The 16,371-nt window shown below is 37.8% G+C and overlaps 1 long non-coding RNA gene across 1 annotated transcript in view; it reads right to left on the reverse strand.

Annotated features, from left to right (window-relative positions):
- The window catches only part of LOC150081173 (uncharacterized), a 160,751-nt gene that overhangs the window by 18,620 nt on the left and 125,760 nt on the right, over nucleotides 1-16,371 (reverse strand). The gene's annotated exons all lie outside the window — the stretch shown is intronic.

Genomic DNA, 16,371 nt, shown 5'->3' on the forward strand with positions numbered 1-16,371 from the left:
GCCGTGTTGACATTGAAGATCAACATCATGGCCACAGTGTTCTGGGATCGCCAAGGCGTTCTGTTGGTGGATTTCTTGCAGAAGGGAGGAACAATAAATGCACAGCTTTACCGCGCTACGTTGGAAAAACTGAAAGCCAACATTCGACGCAAACGACTAGAACTCCTGGCAAGCGGCGTGGTTTATTTGCACGACAACGCAACTCCACATACTGCCCACACCACTCTTGAGTGGTTGCGTCGTAATCGTCGGGAAACTGTCACATCTCCCCTACAGCCCAGACTTAACAGCCTTCAGACTTCCATTTGTTCGGCCCTCTGAAAAAACACCTTTCAGGAAAGCATTTCACCACCGATGAGGAGTTGATCAGGCGTTGCGATGTTGGTTACTGCGTGTGGGCACGGACTTCTGATAAACTGATCCATCATGGGGACAAGTGCATCAATAAATCTGGAGACTTTGTGGAGAAGTAGTGCATGTTCACTTATTTCTTGGTGTGTAATTAACTTCGTATTATTAAAACATCATCCAGAGAGAAAAATGTGTTACCTTACTTTTCGGAAACCCCTCGTAGTTTCATTTTTCCAGAAATAAAAATTATTCAAATATTTATAGGCCACGTCAAAGAAACGAAAGAGAAGAAACAAAAAACAAATTAGAAGAAAACATCTTCTTTAAAGGCTAGCTTTATTTTACCGCTGTACATACTTCCCAGCAAGAGCTGGGAGGTACATCGAGAGGGAGGGATTTTTTTGGTTTTTTAGAGCATTAGCAACTAAGGCCATATTGCTTCGGGATATGCGGTGGTCATTTCCTGACCTTTCCGCATCCTCCGTATTTGGTGGTGACAGGCTCGAACCCCGGTCTAATCAAGAAGCGTGTGCTACGCACTGCTGCTCCTTCCCACCTGGCTACGGAGGCGGCCTCGAGAGGGAAGGAGGGCAAGTCCATGACCTCTCTTGTCGAGTGAATCATTTAGGATGTCGAGATGTCGAGAATCGGTATAGCGCGAATTTAGTTAACCAAAGGCTCCAAAATCTTGCCTACTGCAAAAATCACAATTTTTTTGGTCCATACCTGCCCGTCACGTCTCTACTTCCTCCCATACGAAGAAGTATCTACTTCTCCAGTCTTTCTGCTGTCACTTTTCATGTGACAGTCAAAATAGAAATATTTTGTGGAAGCCAAAATAGGAATATTATTCTTGTTGCATTTTGGTTGTCCATTGTTCCCCCTAGCTCCTTAAGCCATTTAGGATTATAAAAAAATAATGGATAAAAAAATATATTTTTTTTTAATTCAAAACCTATTTCTAATGGGTTGAAAAAATATTTCTGATGGAAAGGTCTCATTTTTCATTGCTTTCAGGCAATTGGAGCAATGAAAATCTTACACTTTTGCCTTCGCCAAAAGCGAAAGATTAAACAGAATACCTGGTGGTCGGAAAATTAATGTAAGAAATTACATTACAATATCTTCTGAAATCACATTATAATGAAATAATTCGGAAATTCCAATATGCAAATAACAATGTACAATCTGCAAGAAGGTAGATCTATGTCTGATGTCTAAGTATTATGGGAAACTTTGAATTGAGTCTTGGTCTCACAATCTGGATCGATCCGGTAACTACGCCTTAAAAGTTTTAATATGTCAAGAAAAATGGGGAGACGTTGATACTTCTCCAGTCTCCTCCTGGCTGGATGCACTCACTTTTTATGTTCACTTGGAGCAACGAAGAATATGGAGGCCAAAATAGAAATAGTATTCTTGTTGCATTGTGGTTGTACATTGTAATAGGTCATAGCCCATGTGATAACAGGCATTGAAGATATGGTATGGCTCCACACCTGTCGGGAGTGTTTGGGTGAACATTTTGTAACTCAAGTCTGTTTCCTTCACTTGGCGTTTTTACCTTATTTTTCTGGAGAAAGGAAGAAAATTTATTACTTAAATATTTTAAGAACCAGAAATAATGCCGCATTGTAAACAATATAATTCGGCACTATTATCTAAATATAAAAAAAAAAAATGGAAATAAATATTATAAATTTCAATTCTAAATCGAAATTTAAATTAATAATTATTCAGTTCTAAATTCGTCCCTTCTACCATTCGTCCCACCATGTTCTGATTTGATAATAAAATTAATTGAAATTTATATAAGCGAATAAATATAAAACACGAAAAACCGCACATCCCAGCTGGTAAGTGCAGATAGTCAAAGACAGTCAAAGCTTAAGTAATTCCTAGGAATTACTTAAGCCCTGACTAATCTGTACCAGACTGTCTAAATTACTTTCTAAATGACTGCTTTGCTTTCTGCACTTTGCGATCCATTCTTCACATGGACAGCGCTAAACAAAACCTTTTCTCGAAGCTTTGATTTGAATCATTCGTATTTGAGTCATTCTATACATCTAAATTAATCCATTGCTATTTTAGTGTAATTACTTAGATTTATGATTTGCAGAATATTTTTCTTTATTGCATAAAAATACTGCGACTGCCTTCGATTCCTGTATGTTAACAGAAAACCCAACGTTAAGCCTAGACTGGGAGGGTAGGCTCATGTAATGATTATCGATAATATTCAGTAGTCTGCGTCTCGTAGTCTTGTACAACTTGTCAGCCTCTAATTATTGTGAAATCTATAATCTCTGAATGTGGACGCTTCTACTGGATAACATGTTTGTTGTTGGCGTTGGTTCTTCTATACCTTTTTCAGATGTTTTTCATTTAAAACTGAAAATCCTCGCAATTCAAAATGGTATGACTTCGTGTTGTTGATATCGGTTTATTGAAAATCGAGATCTGTGGGTCACGTGCAATTATTAAAAATTATTAGGCATCCTCTCTATCGGTTTTTCTGATGATCGGTACTCGCTTGCGCATACACGCAAATATTTTCTTGCTTTATTTGTGAAACTTAATTTATGAATTTCGTTTCAATTTTCTAAAGTTAAAACTAATTTTAGCTAATTTTATGAGTGAGAAGGAGCCAAATTATTATTAGAGATAAAAGTGAGCAAGATACCAGGACGAAATCATCCAGTTATACTTTAAGGGAATAATTAGCATCCTCATTCCCTTAAAGCAGGGTTGGGCAATCTTTTTAAATGGCGGGCCAAATAAAATGTCTGTGAGGTACACGCGGGCCATTTTTTTTTTTAGCTTTCCACGATTTTTAGGATTAGTAAAATGAGATATAAGGGAAAATATTGTTATTACTGTAATATTTATATATACTTTATATATACTCGCACATATAATTAATTTTATCAACAAGAAAAACGAAAAGCAAATACAAGATAAAATTACAAAAATACAACAGTATAGGAATCATTAAAAAAAAAAAAAAATTTAAAATTATAACCTTAATAATCTTAGACTTTCAATTATGCATTGCGATAGGTTTCAATAAGGTTAATAACCTTCATAAAAATAAAATGGTAAATCCTCTCCAAATTATTTACTTTTATCCGTCGATTATTCACTGACATTTTGATTTTGTAATAAGCGAAAAAAAAAAGTGGAGGAGAAATTTTTGAAGTTAAACATAAGAAAGGCACCTGGAGTGGATGGGATATATCCAGTTATATTAAAGGAAGCGGCAAAGGAAGTAAGCAAACCCTTAGCCATAATTATGAGAGCATCCTTGGATTCAGGAGAGGTCCCCACGGACTGGAGATGTGCAAATGTATCCCCAATTCACAAAGGGGGATCGAAGGGTGACAAGAGTAATTACAGACCAGTTAGTTTAACTTCTGTTCCAGGTAAAATAATGGAGACACAGCATGGGTTTGTTAAGGGAAAGTCCTGTCTAACACTAATAACATTAGTGCTCTTCGTGGACTAATGTTATTAGTGGAGTCCCACAGGGTTCGGTGTTGGGTCCACTGTTGATTTGTTGTTTAGTGTCAAAGTTTGCAGATGATACAAAGGTTGGCAGAGTTATTAATGACAGTAATGGCAGTGTGCTACTGCAACAGGATCTAGAAAATTTGGGCAGATGGGCTGAGAAGTCGCAACTGAAGTTCAATATTGACAAATGCAAAGTACTGCATATGGGTAGAAGTAACCCAGAGAAACTACACTTAAGGTGGTAGAAAATGAAAAAGATCTGGAAGTAATTGTGCAGTTTTCTGAGCAATGCAGACAGGCTGCCAGGGCAGGTCATGGGGTTTTTTCAATGATATACAGGAATTTTGCTAGCAGGGAAAAGGAGATGTATAAGGCAATGGTCAGGCCACGCCTTGAGTAGTGCGTATAGGTCTGGAGGTCTCATTTTAGGAAGGATGTAGATTTGCTTGAGCGTGTACAGAGAAGGGCAACAAGATTGTTGAGGGGAATGAAGGGATATTCTTACCAAGAGGCTTAAGTTCTGCAAATTGCAACGTCTGGAGACTAGGCACCTGCGAGGTGATCTGATTGAGGTGTATAAGGCCGAATTCTGATGGGATTCTTCCACTTGTTCAGATTACGAACCTAAGGGGGCATAAATCAAATTTAGGAAAGACAGATGTAGAATAGATGTGCGGAAATTTGCCTTTAGCCAGCGGGTGGTTAATTGCTGGAACAAACTTCCATCTGTTGTTGTGGAAGTTGATAGGTTAAATAAGCTTAAGGAGGAACTGGACAAACATTTAGAGGGAATTGTTTTATATATATATATATATATATATATATATATATATATATATATTTTTTTTTTTTTTTTGGCTGATGCTGCATAAGCTCATATACTTGCTTTCTTGCATCACATGCCACTATTACTACTACTATTTGAAACGCACGATGCACTTGCACTGCAATCACATTCTGCACAGCCGAGAGTCCGCGAACCACTTTGCATATTTACCAGGGTTGTCAGACGTTATGCTTGCTTACAGCTTGGCAACACTGCTGCTTACTCGAGTCGTGGTATACGGCACAAATTCAAATGATTCATTAAACGTGGCGTAATCAAAATGTTAAAAAACTATTTAATAATAGCAAAGATGATAAAAATTACAATAAATGTAATTTCATGATATATATATTCTTTGGCGGCCCGTTCATTATTTTAAAAACGACCGGGCCTTAAAGTATAACTGTATGAACCAAATCCTTGTTTCAGGAGATGGATTTCGAGAGACATAAACATCTTTTCTAATTCACATAAGTGGGTCAAAGGGCAAAAAAGAGCAATTACAGAGCAATTAATCACAAAGAAAAATCTGTTGAAAGTAATAAACGATTTACCGAACAAAGTTACCGTCGGGCCTGATGGATTCCCCTTGTTCATCATTAAAATATCCTGCGTCTTCATTGTGAATGTTCTTTTACATATCTTTAATGAAATTTTGCGAACATCTTCGGTGCCTCAAATTTGGACATACTACTGCGTCAAACCCATTTCGAAGAATTCGAAGCCTAAAACTGCGAAGGATTTTCGTCCTCAGTGGGTTCTTCGCTCCTTAAAGTTTTTGAAAAGCAAATCCTAGCGCAACTGTTTATTGAGCACTGTTTTCATCGCAGACCATGCCAATTCACAACGTTGTTCCTGGGAGATCTACTACCACTAATCTCCTTCAAACGCTGTTTCGCAAATAGGAACCTATCTGCATATGATAGGAATTCCCCCACATCTTTACTTAACATCCGGAAGAACTACTTCAGGATCTCCGATAACTTCCTCACTGTACTCAAAAAACGTTTGCAGGAAAGACGGCTCCTTTTTGAGCACAATGGTCTCTCACGATTCTTTACTGTCTTCAGAGGGCTTCCAAAGGGTGGCGTTTTGTGAGCAGCGCTGTTTGCAGCTGCTTTTGTACCTCTTTTAGCAAATTTCCAAAACATGATATGATAATATGTCCAGTTAATTGTTAGGTTCCTCTGGTTGTATGTAGCGGGAATCGTGCCCTACATTTCTATGAATAAATAATTTTTATATTACTATTCGATCCCTCAATAGGACTTCAGGACATCCCCTTACTACGGGTATACTACATTCATGTATGCATCCCTTGGAAACAAATCATCACCACTAGTAACATAATTACCCTCTCCAAGCTCATTTTCGGATAGGGTGGATACCCCTAACATCGATAGCCTTATCATCCTGCCCATGAAGAACAGCAGAATAACTAACCGGCAAATATCTATGCTCAGACCTGCCCTCAATCAAATCAGCTCGCTCAACCATATGTTCCCAGCAAACATGATTGGATTCCTCAACGACCTAAATGTCAACTCTGAGACGATTTGCATGGACAAAGCCTACAGATTAAAAGTTGTCGTTGATACCTACACAACCTTGCAATTTTAGATCTTTCATTTCACCATCGCTTTACGCTGCTTCTGTGTTAGAGGATGATATGAGCTCCTCCTCCTGTTCCGGACAGCCTGCAGCATCCCCGCACTCTTCGTGGATTCGCTGAATGTATTTAGAGTATCATTTTGAACATAATCTGTCTTAACTTCTGTAATTAATTATTGACTTGATCTCTTATATTTTATTTTACCCAATACTGATACTGTATTAATTTTTTATAGTTATTTGATTGCTGTCTAGGAGTGGATGAAATTTTTCCTTATATGATTAAATAAATAAGGGCAGGTTAATTAAGGGTTGATTAAATCGGTTGGATCGTCAATGACAGAAGGGATAAAGAGTTAAATGGAGACAGAGAATAGTTATACTTTGTATGGATTAATGTTATGAGTGGGGTCCCATAGGGTTCTGTTTTTGGTGCTTTATTAGTCCAATGGTTATATTTCGTCGAATATGCTGATATATTTATTTCAAGTTTGAGTTTATTGAAACACAGGTGAATTTGTTGAATTCACCTGTGGGCAGGGTGGTCAATGACAGAAATCAAAGTGTAAGCGATCTGATCGGTTACATCGATCCTCAATGACAGTAACTGGTGACTAAGTTGAAAAAGTGTAACACCGTGTATTACACTTTTTTTTTTTAACATAATCAACACTAGTCATTTTTCAACACCAGACAAAATGGCACATTTTTGCCATTTCTCATTACAGTCCCGCAGAATATTTTGTAGAAGTCCTCTGACGGTCCTTGAAACTCGGCAGTAGTAATCATCAGTAGCAGAGTGTTTGCCACGAAGAAAGCCGAAGGTGCAAGGTCAGTGGAATAAGGATGATGCGGCAATAATTAAAACCCACATTCATTAGCACTGCTCACTGCATACGATGAATGCGCACAACTTTTGATAGCTTTCTCCGTCTTTTTTCCAGCACGTAGTTTTATGAGAAAGTTGGAATAATAATTCCCAGTCAGAGTACACCCCCTTTTGAAGGTAATCTCTTAGTATTACACCATGGTGATCCTAAAAAAACTGACAGCATCACCTGGCCAGCACCTTTGCCTTTTTTTGGGGGGGAGGGTGATTCTGCATGCTTCCATCGTTTTGACATTTGTTTAGTTTCAGATCATAGCGATAGATATATATTTCATCCATCCATGATGACTAGCCGTGAAGGGCACATTGACAACATTTCATGTGTACATGAAAATGTTGTCAATGTGCCCTTTCCTTTCTTCTGATAGGGTCAGAAGTCTGGGAGCCCATCTAGTAGACATTTTACACATATGCTAGATGATTTTCTGAACATACCCAGTATTAATTTGTGGCTCTTTGACGCTAAAACTGCGATCTTCTAGGACAGGATAGGATTAATGCCTCCATTTTTGCGTTACTTCCTTTTGTTATAGCAGTTGTTTGGCCTCCTGGGATTTCTTCATCATGCACTGAGGTGCTTTCATATTTGTCTATACCAATGTGCAATAACCTGGGGAGTCTTCTCCGTAAACCAAACATTTCTTCGTGGATTGTTTTGGGGGTTTTCCCTTGCGAAAGGAGGAACCGAATCACTGATCTGCATTGCATTGCACTTCACTTCATTCAGCGCTGAAAAGGGAAAAAACAAAACAAAAAACCGAATTATCACAACCGCAATTTGTGTGGCTGCTATAGAAATTTCAAGGTATTAAACCAAAATAATTTCACCTTTCTATTACAAATATTTCTAGGTGAATACAAATCTTTTTTTAACCCCTCCCCCTCCTCGTATGTACATTAAAGTTAGTGAGTCAAAGTCAACAACAAAATGTTTATGATTTCTTTAGTTTCGTGTCAAAATAATTCAAAGTGAGAAGTCCAGAAACCTACAGGTGTTATTGACAGGTGCAAGTAATTTCTACAAGTTCCGTACAATTGAAAAAGAGAAAGCAGGAAGTAAGAGAAACCGATGACTTTTATATTACAATAAGCTTAAAACATAAGTAATTCTTAAATATAAAGTGTGGTATAGATGTCATGAAAGTAAGTGAATAATCATAAAATAAAAATTCATCATAAAGAGGCAAATGTTGATAACAATGGCTGATTAAACTTAAACGAAGAGTACTTAAAAAAGTTTAATTATCGGGTTTGCTGGCTAAATTGTGAACATCTACTAATCTTTGCCTTTAACGCTACATTTAGCATAATTTTGAAAAGTTTGAAAGTCGATAGCATTTTCTAAAAATTTGATTTCCTGACCAAATTGGATAATTCCTGTTATTTGGAAAAGGTTAGTATTAAAATTGTCATTACATTTACAACAATATAATAATAGTCTTCTACTTGACCATATAGACACAAATCAGGGGGTGACAAAATAAAAGCTGACTGAAAATTAAACGGCCCCATGTTTTGTTAAAAAATAACACTATATAATGGTTCACTGAGCGTGAACCATTTTATAGTGTTCTTATTTACAAATCTAAATGAAGGTATATAATCCTTGGTAGAGGCGTCTTTCCACCTTTTCTGTCATCTAGCTTTCAGGATCTTAGGAAAAACATCTTAGTTTTTCCTTATTAGGAGAGGTATTAATATTGATATTTATTCCATTAAAATTAATTGTTAGACCCTTTTTTGGTGTAATAAGACAGACAGATAGACAAGTTGCAGATCTAGAGGTAAGAAGCCAAATAATACGTGGAAGCCAAATAATACGTCGAGATGGTTCGACATGCCTTCAAGAGAGAAATCAGGACGGAAACTGCGTTGAATGTAGTTTAATTTAGACTGAACTGTAAGGAGTCTAAGAAATTAACCGTTCCTGCAGCATAGGTCACTGTAGGAATTACAACTGCTTTGTAGAGGCAGTGTAGAATGCGTAGTGTTTGATGTTTTAGCCTGCAGGAGTAAGACTAATGATTTGGAAAGCGAATTGTTTTAACCTTTTCTGCTAGGCGAGAAAGTTAGTCTGTTGTCAATAAGAATGCCAAGAGTACTTATTCCCTTGAGGACATCCATGGAAAACTTCTTTTTTGACAGCCTGGCAAGACAATTTAGGGACTTTTAAGACTTCGAGGGCGCTTTCCCATCAGAGGGAATCTGAATACCTTCAGCTATGCTTAAGAATAGCATTAAGGTAGAAATAGATATTTAGTAGAAGCATTTTGTATAAGATGAAAAAGATAATCGAAAGCGTCTTCAGCACTGTCATCCTGTCGGAATCCAAGTTGATTTGATGCATAGACATTGTTTTATAAAAGTACGTCAGTTATAAAAGTAAAAAGTTATTACAAAAGTAAAACTTTTATAATATAAAATTACGTCTTTTATGTACTTTGCAAGCAAGTAAGCTATCGCATGCAAGTAAAGCTATCGGTCTTTGGATGGTTGGCAGATTTTCCAAGTTTGGTAATAAATTTCAGTAGAGCGAAATCAATTCTGTAGAATAACGTTAAACATTTATTGAAAAGTTTAATAAATACGTTTAGACATTTAGTGTGCAACTTAATTATGAACGCTCCCTTGTAATAGCGTTATTAACTTCCTCGGGAGTAAAAGGAGGGACATTAAGGGTCTGAGTTTAATTGCTTAATAGCCTGATGAATGGGCGCTTTGCTCATATTCAGGGTCGTCCGGTAAGAATGAGGCGTTAATTATGAATTCTAGAGTAGATTGCTAAGATAGAATTATAAGGAGTGTTTAATTTGGCACGTGCTTTTTTGTATATATCCCAAGTTTTTTGTTTCCAACATCAAAGACAAATTTTCTCTATGTTTCAGTTTTACGTTTCAAAAATTAATTAATTTTAAAATATTTTTTAAATTTTTAAACATTCGTGAGACATCATTTTGTTCTTTTAATTTTGTCGTGCAGAGTCGATATTCCCTATCATCAGTAAACGAGCTAAATTGGGAAGAGGATTTTGCGTTTAGGTGCTAATAATAATTTTGGAAGAATCAAGAAAAGATACGATTGGATTTATATATTCAGTAGTTGCACAGTAAACAGAAAAGACGTAGACACTACCAAACAAACCGGTGCACAAGCACCACATGTGATAAACCGGGAACAAACTCTTAATTACAAATTATCGTTTAAGACTACAATTGCAGAACGAGAATGCGTCTTGTTACCACAGTGAAAGGTTTACATTTGTGTGACGCCTTAGGCTTAGGACAGGGGTTGGCAACCTGCGGCTTGCGAGCCGCATGCGTATCTTTCTACATGTAACTGCGGCTCTAACTTTTAGCCCACATGAAGCAAGCACAATTTGAAATGGAGTTAGAGGACTTAAAAATAAAGGACATGTGGAGTGCAAGACTAAAATGCCTTAAAATTGAAATTGGAAATTTGGAAAGGCAAAACTTGTATAATTACAAGACTACCCTTGTAATTCTACACAAATGGACGGCAAAAGAGGAGTTGGAAAAGCAAGACCAAATTGTGTTCGATACGTGAAGTAACTTACCGGACACGTATATATATTTGAAAATATTTGCGTTTGGACTTCTCTCAGTTTTTGGCTCCACGTATTTCTGCTGGCAAATATTTTTGGAACATGAACTATATTAAAAATAAATCAAGAAACCGTCTGAACAATGCGAGTCTCTCAGCTTGCTTAAAGAAGAAAATTACGGCATACTCGCCTGATGTTGAAAGATTCGCTCAAGACGTTCAGCGGCAAAAGTCACAATAAATCGTACCAACAAACATCCAGTTGGATTTTTTCAATATTAATAAATAATATTTCAAAAAAAATATATTTTTAATAAAACACCTTCCCACTCTATTCCATTTTTAATCCATCCCTCCCAGCTTGAACTACGGTGCGGCTCTTAGGATTCTCTCTTTTTAAAATTAAATCAAAAATGGGTCTTCACTCAAAAAAAGCTTTCAGACCCCTGCCCTAGGATGACCTATGAAAAGACGCCCTAGGATGATCATGATATATAAAACTCCTTTTGAGATAGAAAAGCCTAAAATTTTATCATTAATGGCTCTTCTTAAAGCACTCTGTCAATTGCCTTTTCAGAAGTCAGTTACTTGCCTTAGCCCAACTGCAGCTGCGCGATTTTTGTCCATTCATTTGGAAAATCTTAATTTCATTTACACAAGAAGGAGAAAAATGTCGAATAATATTCAACAGCAGATGAGTGGCATGGTGTAATTTGTCACACGACATGTTTTGGGAATTCCTGTAACTTTTTTTTTCTGTAGCTAAATAAAATTCACTTTGGGTTGTGACTTTCAAGTCACCCTGTATTTAACAATGGTCTGTGAAGTGATTGAACTACAAGGTAACTGTGTTTTATTACGTTTGTATTAGTTTAGATATGGAAGATTTACCTCTATGATGCCTTAGATATGATGATGTTGATACTCTCGTAGTTGTATTATCCATTTTACTAACTCTAAGAGTCCGGTAATACTCAAGGCAGTTAAAGTCCCTAACTTGTTAACAGGAGAGAAGTGTATCCCTTCCCTATTATTACAGGGAAGGGATACACTTTTGGTGCTTGCTACAGATGATCCTGAAATTGCGAGGAACTTCTTCTTTGAGCATAATAGTTACGAAAATAGTTACGAAAAATGCGCGTCATATATCAGGAGCACAGTGAATAAAAAGAGCACTAGGCCAAGGCGGAAATTATGCCCATTCATCTCAAACAAAATTTGTACCATGCTAAAGAAAAGGGACAAACTTGCAAGAATTGCTAAAGCTAGATAAAAACAAATACACAACGTACAGAAACAAATTCACCGACAGTATTCGGTCGAAGAAAAGGAAATATTATAGTTGCCAAATTAAAGGCATCATTATAAGCAAGGAAAAGTGGGCAGTCTTGGACAAGCTGCTACCCAGAAGGAAAACGAAAACTACCTTGGAAAGCAACCTTGGAGAAGTAGTTGAGAACGAGGTATTCATTTCAAATTACCAGGAAAAAGCCGCAGCCTTCTGTAATCATTTTATCTCAAGTGTGAATAACCTTTCTAAAGACGAATTTGACTCTAGAGATAATGCAACGAGAGAATCTGTCAAGCACTCAATGAGGAGCTCTTTTTTCCTCACTCCGCTCTCAGATCAAGAGATTTTAGAAGCAAGACATCAATTAAAAGTAAAGGGAGCCCCCTGGCTTTGATGAAATATCTCCTGCTCTGCTGAATAAGGTCCTTAACTCAATTCTAACATCACTGAAGTATATTTACAATCTTTCCTTTCAATCTGGTAAATTCCCGTCTTAATTCAAAAAAGCAGTCATTGTTACGAAAGAAGACTTCGTCACTAGCAGGAATACTCGCGCAAGCCTCTGCCTGGAGGCCTCCTTCCTTTCTCAGACTAGTATTCCTTTTCTTAATATAGCTTCACTTCACATATGGAGGCGCACAATGGCCTTTAACTGCCATTGCGCCGTAAAACATATAACAACAACTCACATATGGAATCATCTCATGGGGTGTTACCTGTCAAGAAAACCTTGCGAGAATCAATTTAATGGATGTGTTCGTTCAATATTAGGCCTCCCCTGGAATGCATCGGTGACTTCGAGATATAAGGAAGAGAGACTCTTAAGCATCTACTAACTGATACAAAAAGCTGAGGCGGTCTTTGTCTACAATGCTTTGAAAACACTAAACTTTCCTGGTGTTCTTTTGTTTATAACAATAGAAGAAGAAATAACATATAATTTAAGAAATGAAGCAAACCTGAAGGTTCTGCTTTTTAGAAAAGCCATAGGTCAGAAAATATAAAATACAGAGGCGCCAAAACCTGGAATAATCTTCCTGGAAATATCAAAATGCATTTCACTAAACTGGTTCAAGAGGCTCCTAACTGAACACATCACCAGGGATGTCTGATCTAACTCATCTTCCACTCAACTCCTGAACTTTGCATTCCACAATGCATACCAGTTTCGAAATTATGTAAACAAGTTGAAGGAATAGCTGTCAAAAAGCTTGTAACACTTGCAATTATTTCATCATTTTTTTTTTTTTACTTTCATACTTCTTATTGTAAAAGCATTCACAATGTAATTATAAGTATTATTAACCACGTGATATACACTGAGTGATCACTGAATTATGACCACCAACCTAATGCTTCGTAGGTCCTCCTTTTGTCCTCAGTACAGCAGCTATCCGACGTGGCATCGATTCAACAAGATGTCGGAAGCCTTCGGAAGGTATGGCCAACCAAGCTGTGTGTAATGGTCACCAATTCAGGTATGAAGGTGATTGGTATATCCAGACGCCTGATATGCCTTTCCATAGTGTCCCACAAGTTCTCTATAGGATGGATTTCGCCGGAGTTCGGAGGCCAAAGTCCGAACTGTCTTCCTCAAACCATTCATGCACAACAAGTGCCCGATGGCTTGGCGCATTGTCATCTTCGAAGACACCATCGCCATTCTGGAAAAAGTGTAACGTAGCGGGGTATACACAGTCAGCAAGCAGTTGACGATAGCGGAGCCCACTGATATGTTGTTCCACATGCACCAAAGGTCCAAGTTCCTGCCAGAGAAACATGCCCCCCACACCATATAACCGTCACCACCGGCCTGCACTTTGATACCATGCACGATGTATCAAGAGCCTTATGTTGTTGACGCCAAATCGGTACATGGCCATTTACTCCACGGTGTGGAGTAAATAACGTGACTCACCCGACCAGCACACCTTCTTCCAGTCTTCTAACGTCCAACTTGCATGCTCTTTGCCCCAGGAGAGAGTCTTTTACGCCGATGAACCTTGGTTAGGAGAGGATGCCATAGGGGTCATCTGCTGGTATAGCCCATACGTGCGAGCGTGCGACGCATGATCATGCCAGATATTGTAATGGCCCGTGTTGTATTGGGTAGTCAACTCTTCAACAGTGCTGCGCCTGTTCGCGTCGTCGGACCCGGCGCTCACCACTAACATTAACCTTTCGCCGGCCTTTGCAGTTTTGCCGTCGGGTCGTTGTTTGACCATTTTGACGCCAGTCCTGGTACACTTTAACTACGGCAGCTGTGGAACACCCCACCAGGTCAGCCGTTTGGGAAATCGAGGCACCTATTGGAGAATATAGGATCACCGAGGAATTTCAGAAAGAGTAGCAACAGGTCTATAATCAGGCTGAATGCATACTTCATGGTGAGTCCTGTCCAAAACGCAAGGTTTTGGACAGGACTCACCAGGACAGGACACAGTTGACAGAGAAACGAGAATAATGATGGTTGTGAACGATCGTGAAAATAGATCTGTGATTTCCTACGCGGTATTGCGCACAATATATATTTATATACATTGTGCGCCTCTTCTCGTGGAAGACTGTAAAGATACATTTCATTGCTGTGTATCTTGGAGCGGAAGAGAAGAATATCAACGTGGTTCCTGTGGCAGTAGTCTCATTATGACTACTTGCCACCGGCTATCCTTTTAAATGCTTATGTATATAGTTAAAGTTTTACCTTTAACTTTAAGATTTCTTCGCAATATCTTAAGTTAAATTTTAGTAAGGTAAAAATCAAAATATTTCCGAGTAAAATAATTAACAAGTTAATTTACACAGAATTTTTTTTTTTTTTTTGCTGGTTCCCTGGTTTGGGCAACCTGGGAGCGGGTTGCTGGCGCCCACCGGTATTGCACTGTCTCATTTGGGCGGGGGATTTTGTGCGTTTCAGCCCTACAGGTGATAGTAGACACAAACCAGAACATTAGGCTGACACACGAGCGCCAACACTTTTTCGGGCCCGCTCTGCACCATCACAGATGAACAAGGTAGAGATGGGCAAACGCCTAGGAGCCACCAGCGATACCCCCCCCCCCACACACACAATGTATATTTATATATAAAGTGTGTATTGTTTATTCATTAATATGACATAAAATATTAACATTTATCACATACTGTTTGCATAACTTCAATGTACATGTTCCATGTGTTCAAATTCCCACTTCGTGCCTATTCCTTTTATTCAACATAAATGGATAAATATATACATATATATTTAATTTCTGCATTCCTCATTTCTAGGTCGCCCAAATTTTATTTGTTTCCTAAACCTTTTGCTTCATTTGATTTTGTTCATTTCTGATCTCTGCATGATACACCGAATTTTCGCGTGTGCACTTCGGTGTCGTACTCACCGAATTGTCTCACCAATAATCATATACCAAATTGTCACATACAGCGATATGTCATTCACCAAATTGTCTTGTACAATTGAGCTGTCATACGCCAAACTGTCGTAAACTGTGTAAACCTTCAGCACGAATCACTTCGTGTGTTCTTCTTGTTTGGAGGGGTGGTGGAAGAGGCCGTCATTCATTCAGGTTCTCGTGGATGCCGTCCTTGTGTTTTCTATTTCAATCCTGTACGTTCTCTATAGGTGACGACCCTGGACCTTCCATTCCCCTCGTGCTAATGTTACACAGTAATAGTTCAGCAAGATAGTGTCATCTTTCATGGCGCTTGCTTCAATTCAATATTATTACAGCATGCGGCACATTATAATTATTTTATTATTATGTTTCGTTATGATTACAGTAAATATCTTTAAATACAGGATTTATAAATACAATAAATAAATTTATACTTATAACCGAATTTATAATTTATATATATTTATAATTTTTATCTTTGCCCTTGTAAAAATGAATTTATTTGACTTCTAAATGTAGTTGAAAATCCGTACTGCGGATTTTCGGAAGTATTCCATACAGTTATGTTTGTTAATTAACACACAAATAAGACGCAAAGGGGTAAAAAAAAAAAAAAAAAAAACGTTGAAATAAGGAGGGAGGAAGAATAGATGAATGGAGATATCTTGCGATATCATCACTCAAGAACGTTGACAGTCTCTTGTTTTACAACACCCCCCTATTCGTTTACTGTCCCTACCCCCGAGAGGGATTACGTCTACTTATTAATAAAAATCTATGCCCGCGGCTTTAGTTTCACATACCCTTAATTTGTTGCGCTTTTCTTTCGGTTCTTTTTTTTTTGCTGTTGTTGTTTAACTTTAAAATTTCTTTTCTTTTTTCGGTCTGTTGTCTTTTCTGCACAAAAGAGACTACGAACTGCCCAATTATT

Source organism: Mastigoproctus giganteus, chromosome 9 (assembly GCF_048544385.1).
Source record: "Mastigoproctus giganteus isolate SK-2022 chromosome 9, ASM4854438v1, whole genome shotgun sequence".
NCBI lineage: Eukaryota > Metazoa > Arthropoda > Arachnida > Uropygi > Thelyphonidae > Mastigoproctus > Mastigoproctus giganteus.